The sequence below is a fragment of the Rhinoderma darwinii genome, unplaced genomic scaffold (assembly GCF_050947455.1).
Source record: "Rhinoderma darwinii isolate aRhiDar2 unplaced genomic scaffold, aRhiDar2.hap1 Scaffold_426, whole genome shotgun sequence".
Lineage (NCBI taxonomy): Eukaryota > Metazoa > Chordata > Amphibia > Anura > Rhinodermatidae > Rhinoderma > Rhinoderma darwinii.
The window spans coordinates 212,577-228,897 of NW_027463794.1; the positions used below are offsets into that span (position 1 = coordinate 212,577).

The window sequence follows — 16,321 nt, forward strand, 5'->3', positions numbered from 1 at the left end:
TCAGTCTAGATACGAGAGTATTCTGGCATGGTGGGAGGAGGTAAAGAAATGGATAAAACAGTTTTTTATTAGGAAAGGGATGCAAAAGGCCAGGGAAAAAAAACAGTGGTTTAAAGTATTGAACACAAAAATGCAGACGTATTACAGGTTAAAACAAGAGGGGCTAGAAATGGATGATGTTATTGCAATGACAAAAAGTGATATCAAGAATGCGATAAGTGCAAAAGGTAAGGAGGTGATTTTTAATGCAAAAGTGCAATGTTTAGAAAATGATGAGAAATGTTCAAGGTTTTTCTTTAAAAAAGTGGTGGAAAATAAAGGAATGATTGTCGAGATGGAAGGTAAGAAGACAAATGACGAGATTTTAGTAGAAGCGCAGAAGTTTTATCAGGATCTTTTTAATAAAAAAACAATTGACCATTCTTTTACGGAAGACCTTTTAAATGCTATGGATTTAAAACTCGAGAATTCTGATCAGGAAAGTCTATGTGAGAGTGTGAGTTTACCAGAACTGTTGAGTGTGTTTAAAAGTTTCTCTAAGGGGAAAACACCAGGCTCTGACGGATTACCCGTGGAGTTTTACTTATGCTTCTGGTCTATTTTAAAAGATGATCTTATAAGTGTTTTTAAAAACGCTTTTTCATGTAAAATTTTGCCGGCCTCCTGGCGTGATGGAGTAGTTACTCTGATTTTTAAGAAAGGTGATAGGACAAAATTGGAGAACTGGAGACCTATAACCTTATTAAATGTGGATTACAAAGTGTTAGCAAAGGTCTTAGTAAATAGGATGAAAAAAGTGATCTCCAAAGTAATTCACAGTGACCAGGTATGTGGAGTGCCAGGGAGGAAAGTAAGTGATCATCTTAATCTTATCAGAGACGTTTTATGGTATCAGAAACAATGCAAACAGAGAATGGCGATTTTATCTTTAGATTTTCAAAAGGCCTATGATAGGGTCTCGCATGAATTTTTATTGATGGTCTTAAAAAGAATGTGCTTTCCTGATTTTATTATTGAAAGAATTGCGCTTTTATATAAAAATTGTGTTAGTCGTATTTTAGTAAATGGTTTTCTGTCTCAAGAAGTGTTTTTGCAATCGGGAGTTAAACAAGGATGCCCGCTGTCCCCGATACTTTTTATATGTACAATAGAGCCACTTTTAACCCTTTTAAGGAAAGATAAGATTATTAAAGGTGTGCCAATTCCTGGGAGTGGAGGACAAAGTGTCAAAACTATAGCCTATATGGACGATGTTAACATTTTTTGCACAAATGAATCATCCTTGAAACGTGCAATAAGGCAAACTGAATACTTTTGTGAGGGTTCTGCCTTTAGATTAAACAAAGAGAAATGTGATTGCTTTGCAATAGGGGAATGGTGCAATACAGAAGTACAAGTGCAATATAATAAGATCAAGATTTTAGGGATTATCTTTGATAGTGGAAATAATGGAGAAGAAAGTTGGTCTATAGTGAAAGAGAAAGTACAAAAGAAGATTAGTTTTTGGAAAATGAGAAAATTAACTATTGAGGGGAAGATACTTATTATGAAATCTCTGCTTTTACCTATAATGTTATATCTAAGCATGGTTTTCCCACCGAAAGAATGCACTTTAAAGTTTTTAAATAAGATTTGTTTTCATTTTATATGGAGTTCAAAAATGGATAAAATTAAAAGAGAGGTTATGTTTACAGCAAAGAAATTGGGAGGTAAAGATGTACCAAACATTAAGAGGTTTTTATATGTGAAATTCTTTTCTATGTGTTTTAATGGCCTACACGGTCATAGTTATTGGTCGTATTTTCTAAGATATGCTGCTGGTCATATTTTTAGGAAAAGAAAATGGATAACCTTGTCTTTAACATCGCCTGTTCTATATGTTCCCCCAATTCATTATGCTATTTTAGAAAGAATTATTCATATGTATGATATTAGTGGTTTTGATGCAAATGTTTTAAGTATTACAAGAAAATTAAATTTGGAAGTTAGGAAGAATGAACAACTATCAATGGTTTTAAATTATTCTGTTGAAAGGACTCAAAATATATGGAGAATGACCAATATGGCTTTCCTGTCAAATGAACTCAAGGACTTAGCATGGCAAATTGTACACAAATGTTTACCTACCCGAGATTTTCAACATAAGAGAAGGCTAGTTAGAACTGCAAAATGTACGAGAGCAGGATGTTTTAATGATGAGACAGTTCTACATTTATTTTGGAATTGTTTTTATGCTCAAAATGTTTGGCGTTATATTGGTTCTCTGTTGAAATTTGTATCCGATCTTAATGTTTTGAACCATGAAGTAATACTATATGGTGTTTTTAATGTCCCGACAAGTGAAAAGAGTCGAGTTCTATGGATTACTGTAAATTGTATAAAGATGGCTTTGTGGAAAGTTAGAAACATCTTGCTTTTTAAACGTGATTCAATTACAGAGAAGGACTGTATTAAGTTGGCTCTTAGTGAGATGTACGTTTTTTATCTCCTGGACAAAAAAAGGTTGGGACTGAGGAAAGCAAAAAGCCTTTGGAATATTCATCTATGGAATATGCTTCTGCAAGATTAAGTTGCTTTTCTGATGTCAGGACTTTGATGTTCCTTGTTCTTATCTGTTGTTCATGTTTTGAAAAATTCTTCTGATATAATGTATTGTATTTTCTGAATAATTCAATAAAAAAGTAAAAATCTGTTCTTATCAGTTTAATATCTGATACGTCCCCTATCTGGGGACCATATATTAAATGGATTTTTAGAACAGGGAGATGGAAATAGAGCTTGCTCTGTCCACTCCACGCATTGACCTGGTATTGCAGTATTTCCAGGACCGGTGCACCCTTCCCTTATGTGTTGACTAAAATCAGATTCCAAAAGTGCTATTTGTGTTTGCTATTGTTTTTGTCTTTCTGATGGGATCTCCCCTTTTAATCCCATTATTTCAACACCTGTTGGACAATGCATTTGTACAGTCATGTGTGATAATGAGCTAATTTATTAAATGCAATTAATTAATACATTGCCACCTCTTGTTGTGTGTGTCTTCTGTGTTTCTGTGTTTCCGGCATTTCACATTGGAACAGCTCATTCACCTTCCTTGTCTTCTCTCCGCCCTCCCTTTTAGGTAGGTTAAAGAGCTGCACCTGAGCCAGCCACTGATTGATTGATGCAGCACCACAGTCAAATAGTGGAGTGGAGTAGGGGGAACAGCAAACAGCCATTAAAGCAGCCCGCCCGCCCGCCCGCCCGCCCGCCACAATGGACCTACCTGTGTACACTAGATGGATGTGATGGAATGTACTGTCGTCCCTACATTTCCAAGAAGAAGTAAGAATTGCAGTTGCAACAAACCCTTGCTTGCCTACAAAGAGAGCAGCAATTTGGATTTGTTACTATGTTACCTGGAAGAATAACAAACTGTGCAAGGATGGAGGTTGTAGGAGCAAAGAGAAGTTGTCTGTAAAGTTGGTGGATGCCTATTTTCCATTTTGCAGTCCCTTGTCTCCCTCTTGTGGCCTCCTGGAGGCAACTAGCTGTGCAAAAAAAAGACAGCCTGGCGGCCGGCTGTTGCAGTGTTGCCCTCTCAGGCAACACTGAGTGACTGACTGAGCCGCACCGTCTTATATAAAGTTCAGACGGAACTTTGCACGTGTCATAGTGGAGCCCTCAGGATTCCAGAGCCAGCTTTCTGACATCATAATGGGGCCTGCCTCAGAGATAAAAGCCTGGGCCCAGGCAGTGTTGGTCAGTGCTGCTCAGCAGGCAGCACCGGACTGGACTGGATTAAAGCTGATACAAGGTGTGAAGGAACAAGGGGTGGCTGTGGGCATGCACTTGCTGCCGCTGCCAGTGTTTATCTGCATGGCAGGAGGGCATTTGGGCGTTGCCAGGAAGGCGTTTTTATGTAGATTCCTCCTCTTTCAGCACTGCATTGTGGTGCAAGCAAAAGAAGCAAATCCTGTGTAGCTTCCTCTCCGGCCTTTATTCACCTCCCTCCCGCTTAGTAGCTGTAAATGTGTGTGAGCCTGCAGGGCCCCATGGAATTGCCTAGGAGTAGGCTGAATCAATCGCTGCAAGGGGTGAACAGCAGTATGGGACAGGCTCGGGCAAGGCAAGGGCCGCTCGGGTTATCGCTTCTCGGCCTTCTGGCTAAGCTCAAGTGGTTTAGCTAGGGGGACCTTGGGAGTACGCTCTTCCTTCGGCCTTGTGGCATCGGCAGCTTGCTGTCTTAAGCCACCTGCTGCTATAGGGGGAAGACTACGAACAAGACCGAAAAGGCGATCGATCATCATGGGTGTGATCATCCGTTATATTTCAGCCGGCGAAGCGCGGATTCGTTTTTCGTTTCGATTTGAAGTGGAGGAGAGCAAGGTGGATCGGTTCCAGTTACCTTACTTCGTGAGAGAAATCCTTTACAAGATCTTGTTGGTGAAGAAGGAGACCATCGTTTGCCTGAGGGATTCCAGGAAAGGAGCCTACATTTTGACCTTGGATTCTATTTCTGCCTGCCAAAATTTATTTGAGGTACTCAAGACCTGCAAAGAGAACCCGGAGCTCGATGGACTGACCGTAACCATCCTTTATTCTGGTGGGGATGTGCCTTTGGTGGTATGTATGTATAACCCTTTTGTGCCTGTGGAGGACATTGCTTTGTTTCTGAGAAAATACTGCAGTAGCATAAAATATTCGCATAAGGTCATGAACTCGGAAGATTTGTGGACTGGCAAACACAAGTTTTTTGTTAAATTGGCTGGAGATCCAGGTGGTGTTGGGGGACTGTGTCATCCACCATCAAACTTTTCCATTGGGCGTGACAAGGGATATCTCTTTTACCCAGAGATGCCTCTGTTTTGCAGGAAGTGCAAGAAATTTGGCCACACTGCAGATGGTTGTGAAAGTCCGGCTGTCTTTTGTGGTCGCTGTAATAAAGAAGGTCATCTGTCTAAGGACTGCAGCACAATGGTCTGCAATGTTTGTGGAGAAGAAGGTCATGCTTTTAAGGACTGCAGTATGCGTACATCCAGATCTTGGGCTGATCGAGTGGTTGGAAGGAGTGGCGCTGTCCAGGTTGGGCTTCCTGCTGCGGACCCAGGGGGGAGTAATCAACCTGAGCAGCCAAAACTACTTGCTGAGAAGCCAACAGTAAAAATCAAGACCGGGGTGGAGCTTGTGGGGCACTCTGCTGCTGCAGCTGAGGTGGGGAGGGCACTCCCTGCTGAGGCTGTAGCTGGTGGAAAGCCCAGATCAAGTGAGGAAGCCATGGAAGTCGCCTCAAGGGAAATAAAACGCAAGAAAGGCAAAAAAGACGGGGAGGAGCAACCCCTGGGAGTTAAAAGACCCTCAAAGATGAGTGCAGAAGAAATTGATACATGTCAGTTAATGTCAAGGCCTCTAATACCACTAATGTCAGCATCTGATCCTTTCAATATTGAGGATTTTGTAAGTCCAGAGTCACTATTGGGTTTTATATCCGAAAGTTCGAGCTCCAGCTGATAAAATCATCTATTAGATGGCATCTTTAAAATATGCCTCACTTAATGTGAGAAGTTTGAAGAGCCCCACTCGGAGGGCTGCTTTGTTTAAGTATTTGGAGTCTGTGGACTGTTCTATTTATTTTTTACAGGAATGTGCAATTGATCACAGCCCAAACTACAGTGACATCCGGAAGGACTGGACTATTGGGCCATCAGTCTGGTCTGGAGATAACATAAATAAAAATTCGGGTGTTGGGGTTTTATTTAGAGGTTCAGATATACAAATATTGTCATATTTTGAGATTGTTCCTGGGAGAGCCCTACAGGTGAATGTCAAGTATAATGGGTTAGAGATCAAGTTGATAAATGTGTATGCTTCACCTGAGAAACAAGAAAGGGCTGATTTGCTTAATGATATGCAAGTTTTTATCCCAGGCCCAACACCGATTCTAATGGCTGGTGATTTTAATTGTAATATGAGTGGTGAACAGCGTGAGAGTAGAAGTGTACATGTGAGAACGGATAAAACAGAGAAACAACTTAAAAATTTTACAATAGATTTTAATCTCTCTGATATGTGGAAGAGTTTACATCCCAATGACCCTGGATATACTTGGGAGAATAATGTCTGTAAATCTAGAATAGATTTTGTTTTAATATCAGATAGTGTTAAATTGAATAATATCTCTCTTTTATCTAATATATTCTCAGATCATAAATGTTTGTATGCACATGTCACTTTACCTGGCCTGGAGAAAGGAAGAGGAGTCTGGAAACTCAATACTACATTGCTGGAAGATATGCAAATTAAAAATGAGTTTATCCTTGTATATAAAAAATGGAGGTTGGGTCAGTCTAGATACGAGAGTATTCTGGCATGGTGGGAGGAGGTAAAGAAATGGATAAAACTGTTTTTTATTAGGAAAGGGATGCAAAAGGCCAGGGAAAAAAAACAGTGGTTTAAAGTATTGAACACAAAAATGCAGACGTATTACAGGTTAAAACAAGAGGGTCTAGAAATGGATGATGTTATTGCAATGACAAAAGCTGATATCAAGAATGCGATAAGTGCAAAAGGTAAGGAGGTGATTTTTAATGCAAAAGTGCAATGTTTAGAAAATGATGAGAAATGTTCAAGGTTTTTCTTTAAAAAAGTGGTGGAAAATAAAGGAATGATTGTCGAGATGGAAGGTAAGAAGACAAATGACGAGATTTTAGTAGAAGCGCAGAAGTTTTATCAGGATCTTTTTAATAAAAAAACAATTGACCATTCTTTTACTGAAGACCTTTTAAATGCTATGGATTTAAAACTCGAGAATTCTGATCAGGAAAGTCTATGTGAGAGTGTGAGTTTACCAGAACTGTTGAGTGTGTTTAAAAGTTTCTCTAAGGGGAAAACACCAGGCTCTGACGGATTACCCGTGGAGTTTTACTTATGCTTCTGGTCTATTTTAAAAGATGATCTTATAAGTGTTTTTAAAAACGCTTTTTCATGTAAAATTTTGCCGGCCTCCTGGCGTGATGGAGTAGTTACTCTGATTTTTAAGAAAGGTGATAGGACAAAATTGGAGAACTGGAGACCTATAACCTTATTAAATGTGGATTACAAAGTGTTAGCAAAGGTCTTAGTAAATAGGATGAAAAAAGTGATCTCCAAAGTAATTCACAGTGACCAGGTATGTGGAGTGCCAGGGAGGAAAGTAAGTGATCATCTTAATCTTATCAGAGACGTTTTATGGTATCAGAAACAATGCAAACAGAGAGTGGCGATTTTATCTTTAGATTTTCAAAAGGCCTATGATAGGGTCTCGCATGAATTTTTATTGATGGTCTTAAAAAGAATGTGCTTTCCTGATTTTATTATTGAAAGAATTGCGCTTTTATATAAAAATTGTGTTAGTCGTATTTTAGTAAATGGTTTTCTGTCTCAAGAAGTGTTTTTGCAATCGGGAGTTAAACAAGGATGCCCGCTGTCCCCGATACTTTTTATATGTACAATAGAGCCACTTTTAACCCTTTTAAGGAAAGATAAGATTATTAAAGGTGTGCCAATTCCTGGGAGTGGAGGACAAAGTGTCAAAACTATAGCCTATATGGACGATGTTAACATTTTTTGCACAAATGAATCATCCTTGAAACGTGCAATAAGGCAAACTGAATACTTTTGTGAGGGTTCTGCCTTTAGATTAAACAAAGAGAAATGTGATTGCTTTGCAATAGGGGAATGGTGCAATACGGAAGTACAAGTGCAATATAATAAGATCAAGATTTTAGGGATTATCTTTGATAGTGGAAATAATGGAGAAGAAAGTTGGTCTATAGTGAAAGACAAAGTACAAAAGAAGATTAGTTTTTGGAAAATGAGAAAATTAACTATTGAGGGGAAGATACTTATTATGAAATCTCTGCTTTTACCTATAATGTTATATCTAAGCATGGTTTTCCCACCGAAAGAATGCACTTTAAAGTTTTTAAATAAGATTTGTTTTCATTTTATATGGAGTTCAAAAATGGATAAAATTAAAAGAGAGGTTATGTTTACAGCAAAGAAATTGGGAGGTAAAGATGTACCAAACATTAAGAGGTTTTTATATGTGAAATTCTTTTCTATGTGTTTTAATGGCCTACACGGTCATAGTTATTGGTCGTATTTTCTAAGATATGCTGCTGGTCATATTTTTAGGAAAAGAAAATGGATAACCTTGTCTTTAACATCCCCTGTTCTATATGTTCCCCAAATTCATTATGATATTTTAGAAAGAATTATTCGTATGTATGATATTAGTGGTTTTGATGCAAATGTTTTAAGTAATACAAGAAAATTAAATTTGGAAGTTAGGAAGAACGAACAACTATCAATGGTTTTAAATTATTCTGTTGAAAAGACTCAAAAAATATGGAGAATGACCAATATGGCTTTCCTATCAAATGAACTCAAGGACTTAGCATGGCAAATTGTACACCAATGTTTACCTACCCGAGATTTTCAACATAAGAGAAGGCTAGTTAGAACTGCAAAATGTACGAGAGCAGGATGTTTTAATGATGAGACAGTTCTACATTTATTTTGGAATTGTTTTTATGCTCAAAATGTTTGGCGTTATATTGGTTCTCTGTTGAAATTTGTATCTGATCTTAATGTTTTGAATCATGAAGTAATACTATATGGTGTTTTTAATGTCCCGACAAGTGAAAAGAGTCGAGTTCTATGGATTACTGTAAATTGTATAAAGATGGCATTGTGGAAAGTTAGAAACATCTTGCTTTTTAAACGTGATTCCATTACAGAGAAGGACTGTATTAAGTTGGCTCTTAGTGAGATGTACGTTTTTTATCTCCTGGACAAAAAAAGGTTGGGACTGAGGAAAGCAAAGAGCCTTTGGAATATTCATCTATGGAATATGTTTCTGCAAGATTAAGTTGCCTTTCTGATGTCAGGACTTTGATGTTCTTTGTTCTTATCTGTTGTTCATGTTTTGCAAAATTCTTCTGATATAATGTATTGTATTTTCTGAATAATTCAATAAAAAAGTAAAAAATCTGTTCTTATCAGTTTAATATCTGATACGTCCCCTATCTGGGGACCATATATTAAATGGATTTTTAGAACAGGGAGATGGAAATAGAGCTTGCTCTGTCCACTCCACGCATTGACCTGGTATTGCAGTATTTCCAGGACCGGTGCACCCTTCCCTTATGTGTTGACTAAAATCAGATTCCAAAAGTGCTATTTGTGTTTGCTATTGTTTTTGTCTTTCTGATGGGATCTCCCCTTTTAATCCCATTATTTCAACACCTGTTGGACAATGCATTTGTACAGTCATGTGTGATAATGAGCTAATTTATTAAATGCAATTAATTAATACATTGCCACCTCTTGTTGTGTGTGTGTGTGTGTGTCTTCTGTGTTTCTGTGTTTCCGGCATTTCACATTGGAACAGCTCATTCACCTTCCTTGTCTTCTCTCCGCCCTCCCTTTTAGGTAGGTTAAAGAGCTGCACCTGAGCCAGCCACTGATTGATTGATGCAGCACCACAGTCAAATAGTGGAGTGGAGTAGGGGGAACAGCAAACAGCCATTAAAGCAGCCCGCCCGCCCGCCACAATGGACCTACCTGTGTACACTAGATGGATGTGATGGAATGTACTGTCGTCCCTACATTTCCAAGAAGAAGTAAGAATTGCAGTTGCAACAAACCCTTGCTTGCCTACAAAGAGAGCAGCAATTTGGATTTGTTACTATGTTACCTGGAAGAATAACAAACTGTGCAAGGATGGAGGTTGTAGGAGCAAAGAGAAGTTGTCTGTAAAGTTGGTGGATGCCTATTTTCCATTTTGCAGTCCCTTGTCTCCCTCTTGTGGCCTCCTGGAGGCAACTAGCTGTGCAAAAAAAAGACAGCCTGGCGGCCGGCTGTTGCAGTGTTGCCCTCTCAGGCAACACTGAGTGACTGACTGAGCCGCACCGTCTTATATAAAGTTCAGACGGAACTTTGCACGTGTCATAGTGGAGCCCTCAGGATTCCAGAGCCAGCTTTCTGACATCATAATGGGGCCTGCCTCAGAGATAAAAGCCTGGGCCCAGGCAGTGTTGGTCAGTGCTGCTCAGCAGGCAGCACCGGACTGGACTGGATTAAAGCTGATACAAGGTGTGAAGGAACAAGGGGTGGCTGTGGGCATGCACTTGCTGCCGCTGCCAGTGTTTATCTGCATGGCAGGAGGGCATTTGGGCGTTGCCAGGAAGGCGTTTTTATGTAGATTCCTCCTCTTTCAGCACTGCATTGTGGTGCAAGCAAAAGAAGCAAATCCTGTGTAGCTTCCTCTCCGGCCTTTATTCACCTCCCTCCCGCTTAGTAGCTGTAAATGTGTGTGAGCCTGCAGGGCCCCATGGAATTGCCTAGGAGTAGGCTGAATCAATCGCTGCAAGGGGTGAACAGCAGTATGGGACAGGCTCGGGCAAGGCAAGGGCCGCTCGGGTTATCGCTTCTCGGCCTTCTGGCTGAGATCAAGTGTAGTTCTGATTACTTGTAGTCAGTGCTGCCTGGTCTTGGTTAGGAGGTGCTCAGGTACCCTCTCTCTCGGCCTCGGGGGATCGTCCAGGTTCGCCTGGACTTCACCCCCGTGCTGCTATTTGGGAGAGAGGCTTAGTCCTGAGCAACGAGTTGCGATCCACATATCCCCCGTGTAGGCTTCGGCCGAAAAGGGGAAAGCTGCGTAGACGTTGCGTCACCAACGGGTGGCGTAACTTTCCCGAAATCCCCTCACCATGGACGAAAGTCCTGGTGAGATACCGGCGTATGCCCGGATAAAAAATACAATCCGTGTTATTGTATCAGAAGAGAAGGCGACAACCTGCGGCCTGAAGTTCTTGGTGGAGACCGTGCTTGTTGGCATTTTCAACATTCAGAAGCGGGAGATATTGGCGGTGCAAGACTATCCAAGGAGAAGAACATATGACATAACGTTTGTACAGAATGGAGTGTTCCAAGATCTGCTGGCGGCATACATGGTAAAAAACGATCCGAGACTGGACGGTATTGAATTTTACGAACATGTGTTGGACATCACTAAGATGATTGTGATAAAAATGTACTGCCCGTTTGCTGATTTAAAAGATGTGATGTCCTTTTTATCCCCCTATTTCAAAAGTGTTAAATGTATTGGCAAAATAATGAACGAAGTTGGAGTTTGGACGTCAAAGTGGAGATTTTTAGTAACTTGTTATAGAGATGCCAATACAGCAGGGGGGATAATGTTGCCGCCAGCACGCTTTAAATTAGGTGATATGGCAGGAGATCTTTTTTATACAGGAATGCCTCCATTCTGTAGAAAGTGTCAAAAGTACGGTCACACCAAAGAGTTCTGCGAAAGCACCTGTAGGAACTGTGGCAGCTCTGAGCACGAGGCCAAAACTTGCCCTCTGGGGAAAAGGTGTCGTTTTTGCAGCCGAGTTGGTCATCTATATGCTACTTGTCCCCACAGATCGGAACAACCCGAGGTCCGGCCGAGGCGTCCAGAGCAGCCAGCAGGCCAGATCGCCCCCGCACAAGGAGAGGAACCAAGAGGTGAAGAGGCAGATAACATGGACACCTCCAGCAGACCCCCCCAAACAGGTGACCCAAAGGAGCAAAGGCGGTTTAAGAGAAGAGCCAGTGATCAGCGGACGAAAAAGCCCCCTCAGGAAACGGAGGAGATGGGTAGTTCGGATGAAGCTGATCCGCCTGGGCCGCAGGAGATGCTGGGTCAGCCTGTACCTGAGGCAGAGGACCCGGGTGGAGCGGCAGCTAGGTCTAAGAGGCGTAGGGCGTACTCAGAGGTGGCAGCGGGGGTGCCGATGGGAGTACCTGCTAGAGCGAAAGCAGGGAAACCAGTTGACGCGCCCCCGGAAGCACCAGCTGAAGGTCTCCCCCCTTCTCGCCAGTTGGGGGAGACAAGCATAGCTACCTCTGAGGTGACAGAAGTCCCGGAAACGGCCGCGAGTGCGTTTCCTGCCCCTATCGTAGGGGAGGAGGCTGCCATACAATATGCTCCAGAAACCTTGCCCGTGGAGTCCATCTGGGACCCATTTGCGATAAGTGCCTCAGGTATGGCGGGGGGTCAGCTGTCTGACATGAGTTCCTCTCCAATCTCCTCAAGTTATACAGTCGGTTTGAAGTCGGAGGGCGATGAGAGTTCGAGTGAGGTCTCTGGTAACGCCGAGGACTGCTGAGGCCACCTTGGGTAAGATTACATAAGACTGTCTCTTTTCCCTTTTCCTCATGGCAGAGTTAGGTGGCATTTCCTTAAATGTTAGGAGCGTGCATTCTAAGACGAGAAGAGCTGCCCTGTTTGACTATCTTTCTATTTTTTCCGCCACCGTTTTTTTCCTACAGGAATGCTGTATCCCACATCGCACGAACTACAACAAATATAAGGAAGACTGGAGACTCGGACCTTCAGTGTGGTCCGGGTCTAACGATTCCAGAGCCGCAGGTGTCGCCATTTTATTTAAAGGGAACGTTTTAATTGACAGTTTTAATGAAATTTTACCAGGTAGAATTTTATTGGTCAAAGCTTTTATAGACGGTATTAGATGGCAGTTTTTAAATTTTTATGGGTCCTCGGACAAGAATGAAAGAGCTAGAATGCTAGAGATTTTACCCCTTTTTTTAAACGATTCAGAGCCACTTGTTTTAGCGGGTGATTTTAATTGTATTTTAAAGGGGGAACGCCGGTTCTCTAACTCAGTAAGCAGGAATTATGACAAAACCTCCTCATTATTAAAAGATATAGTTACTGATTTTAAACTTACTGATGTTTTTAAGAAATGTAACAGCAATTTATCTGCAGAGGCCGGCGTCACCTGGAGCAATGTGAACTGTAGCTCCAGGATCGATTTTATATTCTGCTCTTATCAAGTACTGCCTTTTAAATGTGATCTTAATCCCAATGTTTTATCTGATCATAAATTATTGTATTTTAAAGTTAAAAATGATATTGGGAAAAATACTGTCAAAAAAGCCTGGAAAATGAACGTTTCCCTTTTAGATGATCCGCAAATTTTATCTGATTTTATTACCTTTTATAAGGGCTGCAGACGGGTAAGACATCCAAATATGTCCGTAGTCTCATGGTGGGAGAAAATAAAAATAAAAATAAGAGACTTTTTCATAAAAATCGGAAGGAGAAAAGCAAAAGAAAAACAGGATTTTTTTGCTAATTTGAATACCCGTCTGCAGACCCCATACAAGTTCAGAGAACAGGGTATGCAGGTGGAGGAGGAGATTATGGAGATTAGGAAGGAGATCTCCCAGTGCCTGGAGCAGAGAGGTAAGGAAATTGTCTTTCGTTCAAAAATGAAACACCTCGAGGAAAATGAGACCTGCTCCAGGTACTTTTTTAAGAAAATTAACGATAAGCATACCCTGTTAGACAATGTTGATGGAGATACAAACACTGACAATATTTTAAAAAAGGTACACAGATTTTATGCGGATCTTTTTAATATAAAGCTTGTTAATGTTGATTTGATGAACGACTCATTGAAGGAGGTTGACGCTGTTTTAAATCCTGTCTCCAAAGATTTTTTATTACAGGATATTACGGAACAGGAGATTTTAGATACCATCAAGAGTTTTAAAACAGGTAAAGTCCCTGGCCCTGATGGTATACCCATAGAGTTTTATGTCACATTTTATGGAGTTTTAAAAGAGGATCTCTATTCCCTTTTTACTCAAGTTTTTAGAACAAAAGCCCTCCCGGGGTCCTGGAAGAAAGGTGAGGTGTCCCTGCTTTATAAAAAGGGGGACAAAACAGATATTAAAAACTGGAGGCCTATCACCTTACTAAACACAGACTACAAAATAATGGCCAAGATTTGCGCGAATAGGCTAAAGGCTGTTATAGAGAAAATCGTCCACTCCAACCAAGTCTGTGGGATACCTGGGAGGAGCATATGGGACAATTTAAACCTTTTAAAAGATGCTATTGGTGATACGAAGGAGAGAAAAGGCAGATTGGCGGTTTTATCCATAGATTTCGAGAAAGCCTTTGATAGAGTATCACATTTTTATCTTTTTAAGGTTTTAGAAAAGATGGGTATACCAGAAGGCTTTTTACAGTCTCTGAAGGCCTTTTATGAAAATTGTACAAGCAAGATTTTAGTAAAGGGTTTTAAGACACAGGATGTCCTTTTAAACTCCGGAGTGAAGCAGGGGTGTCCCTTGTCCCCACTACTTTTTATATGTGCGATCGAGCCTCTACTCTGCAGATTGAGGAATGACAAGCAGATATGTGGAGTCCCCCTGCCGGGCGGGGGGGGACTAGAGGCAAAAGTAGTGGGGTACATGGATGATGTCGCGGTCCTGTGCAGGGACGCCCCGTCACTGCAAAATGCATTACAACAGATATACCAATTTTGCTGCTCCTCCGGTTTTAAAGTCAATTTTAATAAAAGTAATATTTTAAATATTGGCAACATGATTTTACAGGACATTCCAGTCCCTGTGTCGGAGTCTGTACAGATTTTAGGAGTCTCCTTCAATGAGTCAAACAATGGTTTTATCAGTTGGGACTTGGTGGCACAAAAAGTTAATAAGAAAATTTGTTTATGGAATCTTAGAAAACTGACAATGGAGGGAAAAATTTTAATCACAAAAATGGTGATTTTACCAATTTTATTATATCTAAGTATGGTTTTCCCTCCCCCTGATATTTTATTAAAAAAGATTACCAAGGCATGTTTTACATTTTTATGGAATTCTAGGATGGAGAAGCTCAGGAGAGAAAAAGTGATGTTACCAAAGCTAATGGGTGGTAAAGATTTTCCAAATATAAAAGCATTTCTTTTAATCCATTTTTTTACACTGTGTCTTAATACTGTTTTTAAGGAACACTACTGGTCTTATTTTATCCGTTTTAACACTGGCTATTTTATGAGGAGGTACGGATGGTTCTCTACGGTTTTAAGCTCGCCATATGCTTTTAACCTGCCAGACCAGTATAAGATTTTAGAAAAAATAGTGAACCTTTTTAACCTAAAAGACAAAAGAATAGAAGATGTAAAAAATAGTAAATATGTTTTAAAGGAAATAAAAGAAAATGTTTTAATAGCCCCCATTAGCAATTTTAATGAAAACAAATGCAAAATTATCTGGAGCATGGTTAATGCTAAATTCATTTTTAATTCACAGAAGGATCTGGCCTGGAGCTGCGCCCACGAGTGTCTTCCATGCCGGGCATTCCAGCATCGAAGGGGACTGACCAACTCGGCTGCGTGTCCAAGGGGAGGATGCCGCGATGATGAGACAGTCTTACATCTCTTTTGGCAATGTTATTTTTCACAACTCATATGGACAAAAATCCTCCCCTTGATGAAGAAGATAACCGGAATAAAGAGAATTACAAGTGAAGGCGTTTTTTACGGATGTCTGGAGTGCCCAACAAGGACTCAGAAAATTATGGCATGGAAGATTACTAACTGCGTTAAAGCAGCTTTGTGGGCGGCCAGGAATATTCTTTTATTCAAACATGAAATTTTATCTGTGAATGATATTTTAGGAATTTGTTTTTATGAAATGCACAAGTATTATCTTTTAGACAAAAAATTCTCTCCTGTTTTAAGTAGAAAATGGTTTTTTAGCGAATGGAATTCTATAATATGATGCCACCAAGTGCCCTTTTATAAATTGTATGATTTTAATCTGACAATTTGTATTTATTTTTTAACCATTGTTGTAAAATTTGAATCCCTGTAAAAATGTTGAAAAATGTTAATTTATTGTAAAACCTGAAAAAATTTAAATAAACGGTTACCCCCAAAGTTGGGGTAGTCAACTTAAAAAAAAAAAATCTGTTCTTATCAGTTTAATATCTGATACGTCCCCTATCTGGGGACCATATATTAAATGGATTTTTAGAACAGGGAGATGGAAATAGAGCTTGCTCTGTCCACTCCACGCATTGACCTGGTATTGCAGTATTTCCAGGACCGGTGCACCCTTCCCTTATGTGTTGACTAAAATCAGATTCCAAAAGTGCTATTTGTGTTTGCTATTGTTTTTGTCTTTCTGATGGGATCTCCCCTTTTAATCCCATTATTTCAACACCTGTTGGACAATGCATTTGTACAGTCATGTGTGATAATGAGCTAATTTATTAAATGCAATTAATTAATACATTGCCACCTCTTGTTGTGTGTGTGTGTGTGTGTGTCTTCTGTGTTTCTGTGTTTCCGGCATTTCACATTGGAACAGCTCATTCACCTTCCTTGTCTTCTCTCCGCCCTCCCTTTTAGGTAGGTTAAAGAGCTGCACCTGAGCCAGCCACTGATTGATTGATGCAGCACCACAGTCAAATAGTGGAGTGGAGTAGGGG

General features: G+C 40.3%; 2 non-coding genes and 1 pseudogene across 2 annotated transcripts; all 3 read left to right on the plus strand.

Moving 5' to 3' along the window:
- Positions 1-2,651: 2,651 nt before the first annotated feature.
- Positions 2,652-2,841, plus strand: LOC142710539 (U2 spliceosomal RNA). The gene has a single exon (XR_012869565.1). It is a non-coding gene; the product is annotated as a U2 spliceosomal RNA (small nuclear RNA).
- Positions 2,842-8,972: 6,131 nt separating this feature from the next.
- LOC142710537 (U2 spliceosomal RNA) lies at positions 8,973-9,163 on the plus strand. Its single transcript, XR_012869564.1, has one exon. It is a non-coding gene; the product is annotated as a U2 spliceosomal RNA (small nuclear RNA).
- Positions 9,164-15,777: 6,614 nt separating this feature from the next.
- On the plus strand, positions 15,778-15,949 carry LOC142710554 (U2 spliceosomal RNA; annotated as a pseudogene).
- Positions 15,950-16,321: the final 372 nt, after the last annotated feature.